The 15,000-nt window shown below is 32.3% G+C and overlaps 1 protein-coding gene and 1 long non-coding RNA gene across 6 annotated transcripts in view; both read right to left on the bottom strand.

Moving 5' to 3' along the window:
* The window catches only part of LOC145283711 (vitamin D3 receptor-like), a 1,095,565-nt gene that overhangs the window by 998,613 nt on the left and 81,952 nt on the right, over positions 1-15,000 (bottom strand). The gene's annotated exons all lie outside the window — the stretch shown is intronic.
* Positions 7,688-11,831, bottom strand: LOC145283710 (uncharacterized). Its single transcript, XR_013868705.1, has 2 exons — positions 8,035-11,831; positions 7,688-8,001 (listed from the first exon to the last, which is right to left on the bottom strand). It is a non-coding gene; the product is annotated as an uncharacterized LOC145283710 (long non-coding RNA).

Raw genomic sequence — 15,000 nt, 5'->3', positions numbered from 1 at the left:
ACAAAAGAAACCCCAAATATTGAAAATATATATTTAGTCTTGGAAGTAATCACTATCGCCATTCAGTACCTTTTGCCAACGTGTCCCCAGCTGTTTAAACCCACTGCTACAGAACTCGAGAGTTTTGGATACAAAAAAGATTATGAGTGCTTGCCGCAAGTCTGCTTCATTGGCAAAGGATTTCCTACGAAGATGATTATCCAGAGAGTGGAAGAGGTGGTAATCGGATGGCGTAAGGTTAGTTGAATAAGGTTGATGGTACAAAGTCTCCAACTTAAGCTGCTATGTGGTATCATTGGTGTTTTCATGAAAGAAAAGCATACTTTTGCGATTCACCGGTGCTGGTTCCTTCTGTTGCACATGTTTCATTCGACCCGTTGACAGCAATTCATAATGAACCAATTGACAACTGAAATATATGAGTGATCATAGAGATGTGCCCTGGTTTAATTGACACGAATAACCTTTACTCTTCAGAAAAAAATCCTTAAAACCCATTTCAAATCTTGAGCAACTGAAGACAGTTCGAAAAAAAAAATGTAAGCTCATGTCTTCATGTCAACAAAACGATGACTCCTCAGGATTAAGTAATGCATGGATTTTAAATAAATAATTTATAATTTAGCTCATTATTATGATGAAAGTACTTCATTGATTTTTCTACATAGCCGATGCTCTATCTCCACTTATCTGTCTTATTGACACACACACACACACACACACACACACACACACACACACACACACACACACACACACACACACACACACACACACGCACACACACACACACACACACACACACACACACACACACACACACACACACACACGTAAAGATGAATAATTATTCCTTAATTATAATTATGAAGCCAATTTAAGAATACTTAAGGAAAGGCAGTGTCTGCGGTGTAATAACTAAGGTAATCAACTAGCGTCTACGCAATCTTGCATGGGTGCATAAGCGGTCCTGCGGTGTGAGGGACAGCATCTAAAGGATACAACCAAGGTCTCGAACGCTTGAACGTTTCGTGCAGAACCCAGTTTTCATCAGTCGACAGCATTACATAAAAATGCGGTGTGATGGCGAGAAGACAAAGAGCCAGGAACGAGATTTCCTGTCACTTCCATCATTCTCCTACCTGATAGCCGGGCACGGTGCGCATGTTATTTATTGATTTTTTTATAACACCTGATGTTCCTACTTCCGGTTGTCCTAATTTGATTTGAAAACAATTATCACTTTCGTATATTTCAACATCATTCAATCATTTTAAGGCTAATCAACTCCCCCCCCTAAAAAAAATACAAAATAAAAGAAACAAACAAAAAAAAAAAACCAACCCGACAGTGCTTGTTTCGTTACCTAATAAAATATGTGCATATACATATATGTAAATATAAGTACATATATGTGCATATAATCTTCCTTCTCTCTCTCTCTCTCTCTCTCTCTCTCTCTCTCTCTCTCTCTATCTCTCTCTCTCTCTATATATATATATATATATAGATATCTATCTATATCTATATATCTATATATATATATCTATCTTATATATCTATCTATATCTATCTATATCTATATCTATCTATCTATCTATCTATCGATATATCTATCTATCTATCGATATATCTATCTATCTATCTATCTATCTATCGATATATCTATCTATCTATCGATATATCTATCTATCTATCTATCTATCTATCGATATATCTATCTATCTATCGATATATCTATCTATCTATCTATCTATCTATCGATATATCTATCTATCTATCTATCTATCTATCTATCGATATATCTATCTATCTATCTATATATATATATATATATATATATATATATATATATATATATATATATATGTATATATGTATATATTTTGCATACATATTTTTATTAATTCTCTGGCAGCCGAGATGCTTCAACTCAAAGTGGACGTTAAGTATAAAATGCCAGAAAAATAAATAAAACCTTCGAATGTTCTCTATCTTACCCCTTCTCTTTTATCTCCTCCTCCTCCTCCTCCTCCTCCTCCTCCTCTCTGTCTCTCACTCCTCATACCTCCTAAATGAATCTGCATGCCATGGCTTGATTAGGCAATCAGTGCTCATCGGTATATCAATCCACCGGATGTCAGTCATGTAAACAGCATTAAGCAGTTAACAGAAAAGATTGTTCTGCAGCTAAATCATGAAAATCATATAGTGGACCCCCCCCCCTAAAAAAAAACCCTGTATATTACTGATCCTAGAGACGTGCACTAACCTTTAATCTAAAAAAAGAAAAATCCTCAAAATCTGTTTCTTATCTTGAACAACTGAAGACAGTACAAAAAAAAAAAAAAAAAAAGAAGTAAGCTCATGTCTTCATTTTAAACAGTAAAAGTCTGTCCATGTCAACAAAACAATGACTCTTCAGGAATATGTAATGCATAGTTTTTTAAATAAATAATTTATATTTTAGTTCATTTTTATAAATAAGTGTACTTTATCGAGTTTTCTATGTACACGACGCTCTGTCTCAACTTCTATCTCTCTTATTCACACACACACACACACACACACACACACACACACACACACACACACACACACACACACACACACGCACGCACGCACGCACACACACACACACACACACACACACACACACACACACACACACAGAGTAGAGAAATTGAATGCCTACTAAGTGTCTAGTAGGAATTCAATTTCTCTGTACAGGGGTTTGCCAGAACAACCTGGCATGAGGATACTTTTCCGTAGAAGTAAACCTTGACCAAATATTCAAAATCGCATAGTATTCGCTGCTCAAATAAGATCTCCCCACTATGGCTAACCCACATTAGCTTTAAGGAGGAATGGTTCACCTTCTCCAAGTGATGTTACCTCAAGTAATAGCACGAATATGGATACTCCACCAGACTAGATAAATTCTTGTCCTGGAATCCAGTAAGAAAGAGATCAAAATGAAAGAAATAATACAACGTATGTAAAATTGGTAATTGGGGAGAGGAGAATTATGTTCTCAACTTCTTTACAAACTCAGTGCTTGAGAAATAAAGAACTAAAATGGAACATTCGAATATCTATGTATCTCATATGGAGTTCAAGTGTTAGCCCCAAGGTGTGGGCCTCTTGACTTCTGAGAACTTCGACTGAACTAAAATAAAACAAAAAAGTAAAAATAAATAATTATTCCTTAATCATAATTATCAAGCCCCTTTAAGAATGCTTAAAGGATGGGCGCTGTCAATCAACTAGCGGGCTACGCAATGTTCACGACTTCCGCTCGTGCGAACACTCTAGATTGTACTCGCTCGAATTTGGCGTTTAATAGTTCTCAATTCTCTTCATTCCCGTGACAATTGTTTGGTAGCCTTGAGGTAGAGGTTCAGCAAAAGGTGGCTTCGTGGCTGGGTTCGAACCTCATGTCCGGTAGGAATTATTACCCTACACTGATGATTGCGTAAGCATCAAGCATTAGTGTCCATGAAAGTAAACATGAATTATTATATATATATATATATATATATATATATATATATATATATATATATATATATATATATATATATAGGTAGTTATAAAAATATATATGGCAATTAAGCTACACAGAATATTTCGCGTTTCATCCACGCTAAGTCTGAAAATCATATAGCGCCCCCCCGCCAAAAAACAAGCAAACTGTATATTCCTGATCCTAGAGACGTTCACCCTATGTATTGAGCACTGTTGAAGTAAATACTTAAATTTTACGCATAAAATAATACTTTCGTATATTAATCTATGTGATTAAATGAAGTAGTCATATATATATATATATATATATATATATATATATATATATATATATATATATATATCAGCAATGAGACGGTTCCGATACAATTACTAATTCTGTTCTAAATGTCTGACTCTGATACAATTTCCGATTCCGATTTTTTTAAAAATCTTTACATATATTGCTGTAGAGTTGTTTTTTTCCGAGGGGGTGGGTAGGTGATTGGGTGGATCATCGTAAATACATATGTAATATGTACATACGTCTACTGTAACGTAAAAATACACTTATGGGCAGTAGGAATATATGGATTTTGGTTTTACTGGCAGTTTAAAATATATGAATACGTATTAAGTTTTTAGTAGTGCAAGTTATAGAAAATTAAGTTGAAAAAAATGAAACAATTAAAAGAATCGTTTTTGACATTGGAAAATAGGTAAAAAAAATTTCGATTTCAGTACCGATTCTGATAGGCCCAGAGGTTCCAATTCCGACTCCCATTAATCGTCCCAAAGCACACGCACGCACACACACACACACACACACACACACACACACACACACACACACACACACACACACACACACACACACATTGTATATATATATATATACACACATATATATATATATATATATATATATATATATATATATATATATATATATGTACTTAACAACGGAATGCTGTACCACAACACATTAATGCAGCTAAACATGGCGAGTGCATCAACCCTGAAATGCATATTAAATTCGTAAATTTCAGTTTTGGTTGTTTTAAGCAATGTACTTTCATAGTTCCTATTAAATTGTCTCCTAATGAGGGCAAAGGTCGGTTTCTTATATAGGAAATACTGAGTTTGCCCAAAGGTGGAACTGTGAATAGGACAACATTAAAAAGTAAATACTTTCGTTCCGCTGGATTTTCCCGAAGACAGAACAATTACTACGCTTTTATCCTCTTATTTAATTGTTCTCTACAGCAGCAAGACGTGATAAAAAAAAAAAAATTAGTAAGTCTGAGGGAACCGATGTCTTCAAAGTTCGATGGCATAAACGGCCAAGAACGGATCCATCGACAATGCCCAGTAAGGACGCCTCAAAGATAGGTAGAAACTAACCCTTATTATCGAAGGAGGAGGTAATGTCTGGAAGGGATCGTACCATAATTTATTCTAATAAAGAAGAGTCTGATGGTTCAAACTAACCACTAAATTTCCTATGAAGATATCACGGCAAACCTCAGGTGGTATGAAAAAGTCACTAATGTGAAAACCGACTAGGCTCTGTAATCGCTTAATCTTGACAAGAGCGCTAGAAATTATTTCAAGCAATGTTGGACTTGAATTTGATAAACTACACACACACACACACACACACACACACACACACACACACACACACACACACACACACACATATATACATTATATACACACATACATTATATGGATATATTAAAGCGGATATCACACACATACGGATACTATTTTTCTAGTCTTCCATTATCTCTATTTCAATTTTTACCGCCCCCCCGTCCTTTCCCCTTCATACCTATATCTGAACGCAGACCCTAGACAGAAAACATGAGTTGGAACAGATACATTAAGAGCATTGCCAAGGCTGCTGCGAAGAAGTTAGGCTCTCTCTATCGTGCTAGAAAGTTACTTATGCCTGAAATTATCCTGTACCTCAATAAGGTCGCCATTCGCCCATGTATGGAGTACTGTTATCATATTTGGGCTGGTGCATCTGCTACTAGTCTCTCAGTTCTGGACAGGGTTCAAAAGAGAGTCGCCAACCTGATACGTCCTGAACTGTCCTCTAAGCTTCCACCTCTGTCCCATCGACGAGATGTTGCATCCCTCTGCCTGTTCTACAAGTATATTAATGGTGAATACTCTAACGAACTACAAACACTTGTATCCCCCACCCGTAATTACCCCCGACAAACAGCTAAATCGCACTCCTACACAGTAGAGACCCCTAGGTGTAAGAAAGCCTTCTGCTCCACTAGTTTCTTCCCCAGAGCTGCTAGACTTTGGAACTCCCTTCAAGGATTCTGCTTTCCCAACTTTACTGGCATGCAGAAGTTCAAGTGTAATGTGAACTGACATCTTTCTGCTCATCTCCCTTTATAAGTTTTGCAACTTATGTACCCGATAGTAGCCCCCTACTTCAAAGTGGCACTGTGTCTTGTTTTGGGGGTGAAAATTGAATAATAATAACAATAATAATAATAATAATAATAATAATAATAATAATAATAATATATATATGTGTGTGTGTGTGTGTGTGTGTGTGTGTGTGTGTGTGTGTGTGTGGTGCCTTCAGTAAGTTTCCAGATTATTTGTTTGTACAGGCATTTAAAATTAAATATTCAGTATGTTATTGCTATCCACCTTATGACTGACTAATTTTTATGACTTCAGGTTCAAATGAATTACACCCTACTGATTGTCACAGCTGGCGAATTCAAAAATGCAATCCGAACACGAGGACACTTTAGAAGAACGATGTGCAATAAAATTCTGTTTTAAACTTGCAAAAAATGTCACAGAAAGATTTGGAATGCTTCAGACTGCTTTGAGACCATATTGCATGCGTTGTGCATAAGGTTTTGGGTGGCATAAGAGAATCAAGGAAGGCAGGGAGTCTGTGAGGGATGATGGAAGGTGTGGTAGGAGTAAAGAAGTCAGAACACTAGAGTTGATTGGCCAAATAAAAAATTTCATGGATAAGGACCGTCGTGTAGCTATAGAGACGATAAATGCAAAGTTTAATATCAGTGCTGGAACTGTACAAACAATTATTTGCCAGAAATTAAAGATGTGGAAGATTTGCATGAAGTTTGTCTCAAGGGTGCTCTATATATGTCACAGACTATTTGACCAAGATGGGCATCAAGACAGTTCCTCACCCTCCTTATCATCCAAACCTTGCTCCCTGTGACTTTTGATTATTTCCTAAACTCAGGGAAAACCTTAGATGCTGTCGTTATTTGACAATTATGGAGATGAAAGAGGCTGTGACGAGGGTGATCGGCATGCTCACACAAAAGGATTTTTTATGGGGTCCTTCCAGAAGTTGTTGGAACGGTACAACAAGTGCATTGTAGCCGGAGGAGATTACTTCGAATGGGGACTAGAGTTTCATGTGTTGTATACTACCAATAAAAGTTTCCATACGCAAAAAGTCTGGAAACTTATTGAAGGCCTTCCTATATATATATATATATATATATATATATATATATATATATATATATATATAGAGAGAGAGAGAGAGAGAGAGAGAGAGAAAGAGAGGGTGTCCACAAAGGTCTGGATGCATAATCTACACGGTGCCCACAAAGTTTGGCTACATAATGTAGCCAGACTTTGTGGACACCCTATATATATATATATATATATATATATATATATATATATATATATATATATATATGTGTGTGTGTGTGTGTGTGTGTGTGTGTGTATGTGTGTGTATAACTACTACAAAAATAAATGTTTGTTCCTATTTATGTTTTTTGCAGAATTTATACCTCCGTTTCCTTTATTTTCTTTTTTTACCCTTTTTCTTATTAAAATTAATTTTCCATTCCATATAATAAACTTTCTAAAATCTATTGATTATTATATTGTACCCAATATATGGTAACTATTTAAAAAGTAAAAAAAAAAATGACTTCGTATCATCATCTAGAAATGAAACGTATATAGTATATAGCTCTCCAGCTTTATTCGTTATGGTCTGACCTAAGCCCATGCGCACCCAAAGAACTGCAAAAATAAAGTTGTTTAGGATATAAAAGAATCTATTTGCGTATGCGTTGAAATAACACATTTAGCCGACTTACGCCTGCCAAGTGTCATTTTTATTTGCAAATTTTGACCGCTTAGCAACATTTTTTGTAAATTTTGACCTCTTAGCAACAATTTTTATTTGTAAATTTTGATCTCTTAGCAACAAATTTTTTTTGGTAAATTTTGACATCTTAGCAACATTTAAAAAAATTTTTTGACCTCTTAGCAACATTTAAAAAAAAATTTGACCTCTTACCAACATTTTTTTTTTTAAATTTTGACCTCTTAGCAACATTTTTTTTAAATTTTGACCTCTTAGCAACATTTTTTTAAAATTTTGACCTCTTAGAGACATTTTCTTTTCAATTTTCACCTCTTAGGAACATTTTTTTTGTAAATTTTGACCTCTTAGCAACATTCTTTTTTTTAAATTTTGACCTCTTAGGAACATTTTTTTTAAATTTTGACCTCTTAGCAACATTTTTTAAAAATTTTGATCTCTTAGCAACATTTTTTTAAAATTTTGACCTCTTAGCAACATTTTTTTAAAAATTTTGAACTCTTAGCAACATTTTTTTTTAAATTTTGACCTCTTAGCAACATTTTTTTTAAATTTTAACTTCTTAGCAACAATTTTATTTTTTTTTGTAAATTTTGACCTTCAGCAACATTTTTTTTTTAAATTTTGAACTCTTATCAACATTTTTTTTAATTTTGACCTTTTAGCAACATTCTTTTTTTAAATTTTGACCTCTTAGCAACATTTGTTAAAAAATGTTGACCTCTTAGCAACATTCTTTTTTTAAATTTTGACCTCTTAGCAACATTTTTTTATTTTGACTTCTTAGGAGCAGATTTTTTCTAAATTTTGACCTCTTAGCAACATTCTTTTTTTAAATTTTGAACTCTTAGCAACAGTTTTTTAAAATTTTGACCTCTTAGCAACATTCTTTTTTTAAATTTTGACCTCTTAGCAACATTTTTTTTATTTTGACTTCTTAGGAGCATTTTTTTTTAAATTTTGACGTCTTAGCAACATTTATTTACTTTGTTTAAATTTTGACCTCATAGCAACATTTTTTTAAATTTTGACCTTTTAGCAACATTTTTTTAAATTTTTGACCTCTTAGCAACATTTTTAATTTTTTTGTAAATTTTGACCTTCAGCAACATTTTTTTTAAATTTTGAATTAGCAACATTTTTTTTTAATTTTGACCTTTTAGCAACATTCTTTTTTTAAATTTTGAACTCTTAGCAACATTTTTTAAAAAATTTTGACCTCTTAGCAACATTCTTTTTTTAAATTTTTACCTCTTAGCAACATTTTTTTATTTTGACTTCTTAGGAGCATTTTTTTTTTTAATTTTGACCTCTTAGCAACATTTTTTAAAAAATTTTGACCTCTTAGCAACATTCTTTTTTTAAATTTTGAACTCTTAGCAACAGTTTTTTTAAATTTTGACCTCTTAGCAACATTCTTTTTTAAAATTTTGACCTCTTAGCAACATTTTTTTTTATTTTGACTTCTTAGGAGCATTTTTTAAAAATTTTTGACCTCTTAGCAACATTTTTTTATTTTGTTTAAATTTTGACCTCATAGCAACATTTTTTTAAAATTTTGACCTTTTAGCAACATTTTTTTTTAAATTTTGACCTCTTAGCAACATTTTTTTTTTTAATTTTGACCTCTTAGTAACATTTTTTTTTTTTAATTTTGACCTCTTAGCAACATTTTTTTTTTTTAAATTTTGACCTCTTAAAAACATTTTTTTAAAAATAAATTTTGACATCTTAGGAACATTTTTTTTGTAAATTTTGACCTCTTAGCAACAATTTTATTTTTTTATAAATTTTGAACTCTTAGCAACATTTACTTTTTTTTTAAATTTTGACCTCTTAGCATCATTTTTTTTTCTTTTTTAAATTTTGACCTCTTAGGAACATTTTTTTTTAAATTTTGACATCTTAGGAACATTTTTTTTTGTAAATTTTGACCTTTTAGCAACAATTTTATTTTTTTTAAATTTGTACCTCTAAGGAACATTTTTTTTTTAAAATTTGTACCTCTAAGGAACATTTTTTTTTTAAATTTGTACCACTAAGGAACATTTTTTTTTTTTTAAATTTGTACCTCTAAGGAACATTTTTTTTTTTTTTTTAAATTTATACATCTTAGCAACATTTTTTATTTGCTAAAAACCAACTGAAATTTGTTCTAAAGATTAAAATTTCCTACATGTCAAATTTCAAGCCGGTACATTAAAAATGAACAGAGAAGTTGATTAGAAACTGTTCCTCACACAGACATACAAGGCCACTGTTATATATATACATATATAGATGTAAAAGAAAAAAAAAGAAAAACACCACTGAACCAAACTTCTTATACTAGGTCGAAGAGCGGGGTGCAGGTGGACGCGTGTATGTTTGATAGATAAATGACTTGCCATCCCCACATCTTCCAAATGCGGACAAGAGATGACACAAAAGTCTAGTTTAAAATAGAGAAGTTCAGCCTAAAACCGCACCGGGGACCGGTGTCCCAAATTAACTACACTTGCTTTTGAACTCCCGCTGTTGTGTATGTGTGTGTTTATGCGTGTATGTATGTGTGTGTGCGTGCGCGCGCGTGTGTATCCAGGGGGTTGTTATGGGTAACAAGCGTCAGGAATTGGACTCGATCCTCCCAGTTCTTTGTTATTGTAAAGTCACTGGATGGGCAAAGCAGACTTCTGGTATTGGGTCTCCGCCACGAATAGCAAGTCTGCCTGTAAGAGGAATTATGTGTATAGAGTTCTGTTTTAATACGATTGGGCCTTTGAAAATGTGTGTGAGTATATGCGTAGTTTGGTGCATATGTGTGTGTGCGCGCAATTTTAGCGTTTTTTCTCTATGCAAATGTCTCTCTCTCTCTCTCTCATATATATATATATATATATATATATATATATATATATATATATATATATATATATATAGTCATCGACATACAGTCCTGTTTCGTTGTATCACAACTCATCAGTGCCGCTAGACTAGCACCTCTCCCATCCCAGAATTGAACCTAGAACCATCGCGTTGACAGTCATCAGGTCTGCCGATCGACCCACGGAAGCGTCCCCCCCCTAAATTATCTCGCCAAATGTCTATTTAAACAAACATTTGTCCACCACTTTCACAGTGCTCTAACCGCTTGTTTATAAACAAAGAGCGAGCGTTGCATTTTTGTGTTTCGTCGTCTACAACTCATCAGAGTGGCTGAATCTAGGGAGATTTGAAATCGGGTCCCCATGATGAGAAGCCTAAACCTCTACAACGCGGCTATCTCGCACGCACGACTACTAAATATATCGAGTTTTTATGTAGATGTTTTTATTTGTTTTTGTTAGCGATACTTTATGAATGAATCAAGTTATACGAAATGCATTTTGACCTAAATACGAGTTGAGAATGTGAGAATAATTTTCCCTTTGACCAATTTGGTACCCCTAAAGGGGAGTGGCATGCACACACACACACACACACACACACACATATATATATACACACACATATATTAAATATATATACATATATACACATATACACACACCTATGTACACATACACACATATATATGTCTATATGTGTGTGCATATGTATGTACAGGATTCACTCTAAAATTTTATTAACCGATCATTATGAATATTGAAAGATAGATTCAAGGCGTTAGCAGTCAGAATGTAGTAATGTTTAGTTTAATTTATTTCTATGGAAAACAGTGATGAAAAGAGGTTGGCCACATTTTTCAAAATTTCGGACATGTTTGAAATATTAACAACAAATATTACATACCAATTAATAAATACACCCCAAAAAACGTTGAAGTTTCTGGGCGAAGAACAAATTTTACATGTCCTGGAACAGGTATTCTCCTAGTAAGTTCACTTCTGTGTCTTTAGGTACGTGTGTGTGCGTGCGTGCGTGCGTTTACGGCTGTATATGTGTCAGTCGATCTTTTTCGTACATAAGTGTGTATGTGTCTGTTTTTATATATGGCTCTACCTTAGTAAAGGTGTATGCATGTTTATGCGTGTGCAATGTTGTATCTAGCTGAATATTTGTATGTGTGTGCGTTTTGTGCGTGAGAAGTGTCCCTACTTTGTGTCTGTATGTACGTATGTTTTGGTTTTGTGAGTATACACCGTGATATACACATTATGTATGCATATATATATATATGTATATATGTGTGTGTGTGTACGAATATACGTACACACACACACACACATATATATATATATGTATATATATATATATATATATATATATATATATATATATATATATATATATATAGCAAAAAGGGTAATTAGTAAAAACCTGATGAAAGTGCTCGATACTATTGCAAAGCAAATATGTGTTTTATTTCCAAATCATAATAACCATTTCTGTAAAGTCTGACGAAGTTACTGGATCGTAAATACGATTCGGTAACCGAAACATGTGTAACTAAGCAGATAAAACGGTAATAAAAAAATAAAACATACACACACACATATATATGTAAGAATATACGTACACGTACACACACACACACACACACACACATATATATATATATCTGTCTGTCTGTCTGTCTCTCTCTCTCTCTCTGTATATATATATATGTACGACACACACACACACGCGCGCACACACACACACACACACACACACACACACACACACACACACACGCACACACGCACGCACACATATGTATATTTTTGCAGCAGGTTATTATTTAGGCACATCTGGTTGAACACGATGGAGTTATTCTTTTTTCTGATCTTAATGGATAATTTTTCAATTGCTGGGCGGTCTTTTTAACTTCAGTCGGTAACTTATACAGAATGATGACCAAAGCTTGTTTTTTTTCAGTTATATTCTTCTCGAGCGCTTTCTATCGGTGCATCCGATGATCGTCAGGAGTGATTGTTGTTATTTTCGTTTTCTTTTTCCATGAGACTTGGTGTAATTAAAGTTTTTTTTTTGTTGTTAATTTTAATTGTTATACAGGTGGGCGCAGGAAAGTTTGGTCGAATTATTTTTTTAATAAAAATAAAAATAATTCGACCCAACCCTCCTTCACCCATCTTTATAAAATTAAAAAAAAACAAAACAAAAAAACTATAATTATACGAAGAAAACGAAAAAGAAAAAGAAAAAAAAGCAACAATCGCTCCTGACGATCGATGCACCGATAGAAAGCGCTCGAGAAGAATATGGCTGAAAAAACAACCTTTTGGCGTCATTTTGTATAAGTTACCTACTGAAATTAAAAAGACCGGCCGGCAAATTGAAAAATTATCCATTAAGATCGGAAAAAAAGAATAACTCTGTCGTGTTCAACCAGATGTGTCTGAATATATATATGTACGAATATACGTACACACATATATATATACATTTATATATATGTACGAATATACGTACACATATATATATACATATATATATATATATATATATATATATATGTACGAATATACGTACACACATATATATACATATATATATGTACGAATATACGTAAACACACACACATATATATATGTACGAATATACATACACGCACACACACGCATATATATATATATATATATATATACGAATATACGTACACACACAGACATATATATATGTACGAATATACGCACACACACACACACACACACACACACACACACACACACACACACACACATATATGTACGAATATACGCACACACAGACACACACACACATATATATATATATACATTGTGCACGAAAGAATATTAATAAAATATTCAAATATTCATTAAATAAAATTAATAAAAAAAAATACGTCCCAAATAAAAGGGGCGATGTAAATAAACAAAGAGCAGGTAACTCCCTCAACGCCCAGGCAACCCTACCAATTAAACGGCACAGAATCGCTAATAAAAAGAAAAACAAATAAACGATAGATCTATCAATACATGCATATATATACTTTCATAGATAAACACACATACGTACATAAATAATATTTTATGTATGTTTTTAGTATTTACTTTAACCGTGCTAAAAACTTAAGTGGAGCAAATTAAGTTACACAAATTTTCGGACGCTTGACGAATCCCCATGAAGATTAAACGCGGAAACGTGTAGCTGAATTGCCATATATTAAAAAAAAACTTACATATGCATATATATATATATATATATATATATATATATATATATATATATATATATATATATATATATATACATATATATATATACATATATATATATATATACATATATATATATACATATATATACATATACATATATATATATTTATTTTTTTTTACATATAAAATATTTTTTACGTGCATAAAAAATCTTACATATGCTTAAAATACAAATATGAAGTTTTTCATTCTTGTTTTTGGTTTCTGCCATATATATATATATATATATATATATACATATATATATATATATATATATATATATATATATATATATATATATATGCTCGATTACCGAAATGTTAATCATGTGCTTAATATTTGAGTCAGTTCACATGGGTTAACTTTTTATTGATATATGTACATTACGATTGGTTTATTAATTTTAAATATTTTAAACGTTCGGCGGAATGATCTCTTCAAATCTCTCTCTCTCTCTCTCTCTCTCTCTCTATATATATATATATATATATATATATATATATATATATATATATATATATATATATATATATACTACTTTATAAAATATATATGGCGATTAAGCTTATGCTTAATCGCCATATATTATTTTATAAAGGACTAACTAGCTCTACCTACGTATTGAGCACTTTTGAAGTAAATACTTAAAGTTTACGCATAAATCTATACTTTCGTATATTAATTTTATGTGAGTAAATGAAGTAGTTTATATATATATATATATATATATATATATATATATATATATATATATATATAATGTAAGAAATTGCTTTTAAACCCTGTTAATTTGAGTTTACAACAAATCTATTATTCGACAATGAGTAGAAGTTACGAGAAAACTTAATACAACTTGAGACTACAAGTTACACAGAAAACTTATAAAAATTTCATTATTCCATGGAGTATCATAGAACAGCTCCTGTTCCGAGAGGAAAATGGTTAGTAAAATGATATTTATAGACGCCCTATAAATTTTGTTGGTTAACACATTAATTCAAAACTACAAATTATGAAAGAAGTTATATTTGTAGTCAAGCGGATGATAATGTAGGTTTAAAGGAAATTCCAAATGAAGTACACGCTCGTTCAACTTATATTTCCGCATTATCATCAACTTTAATACAAATATAATTTCTTTCATAATTTGTAGTTTTCAATTCAACGATTCTCATTTCAGATCTTGATATTTATTTA

Source organism: Euprymna scolopes, chromosome 8 (genome assembly GCF_053919585.1).
Source record: "Euprymna scolopes isolate OS-2025 chromosome 8, ASM5391958v1, whole genome shotgun sequence".
Classification (NCBI taxonomy): domain Eukaryota; kingdom Metazoa; phylum Mollusca; class Cephalopoda; order Sepiida; family Sepiolidae; genus Euprymna; species Euprymna scolopes.
Note: the sequence above shows the minus strand (reverse complement) of the source record. Positions and strands in the feature narration are given on the sequence as shown.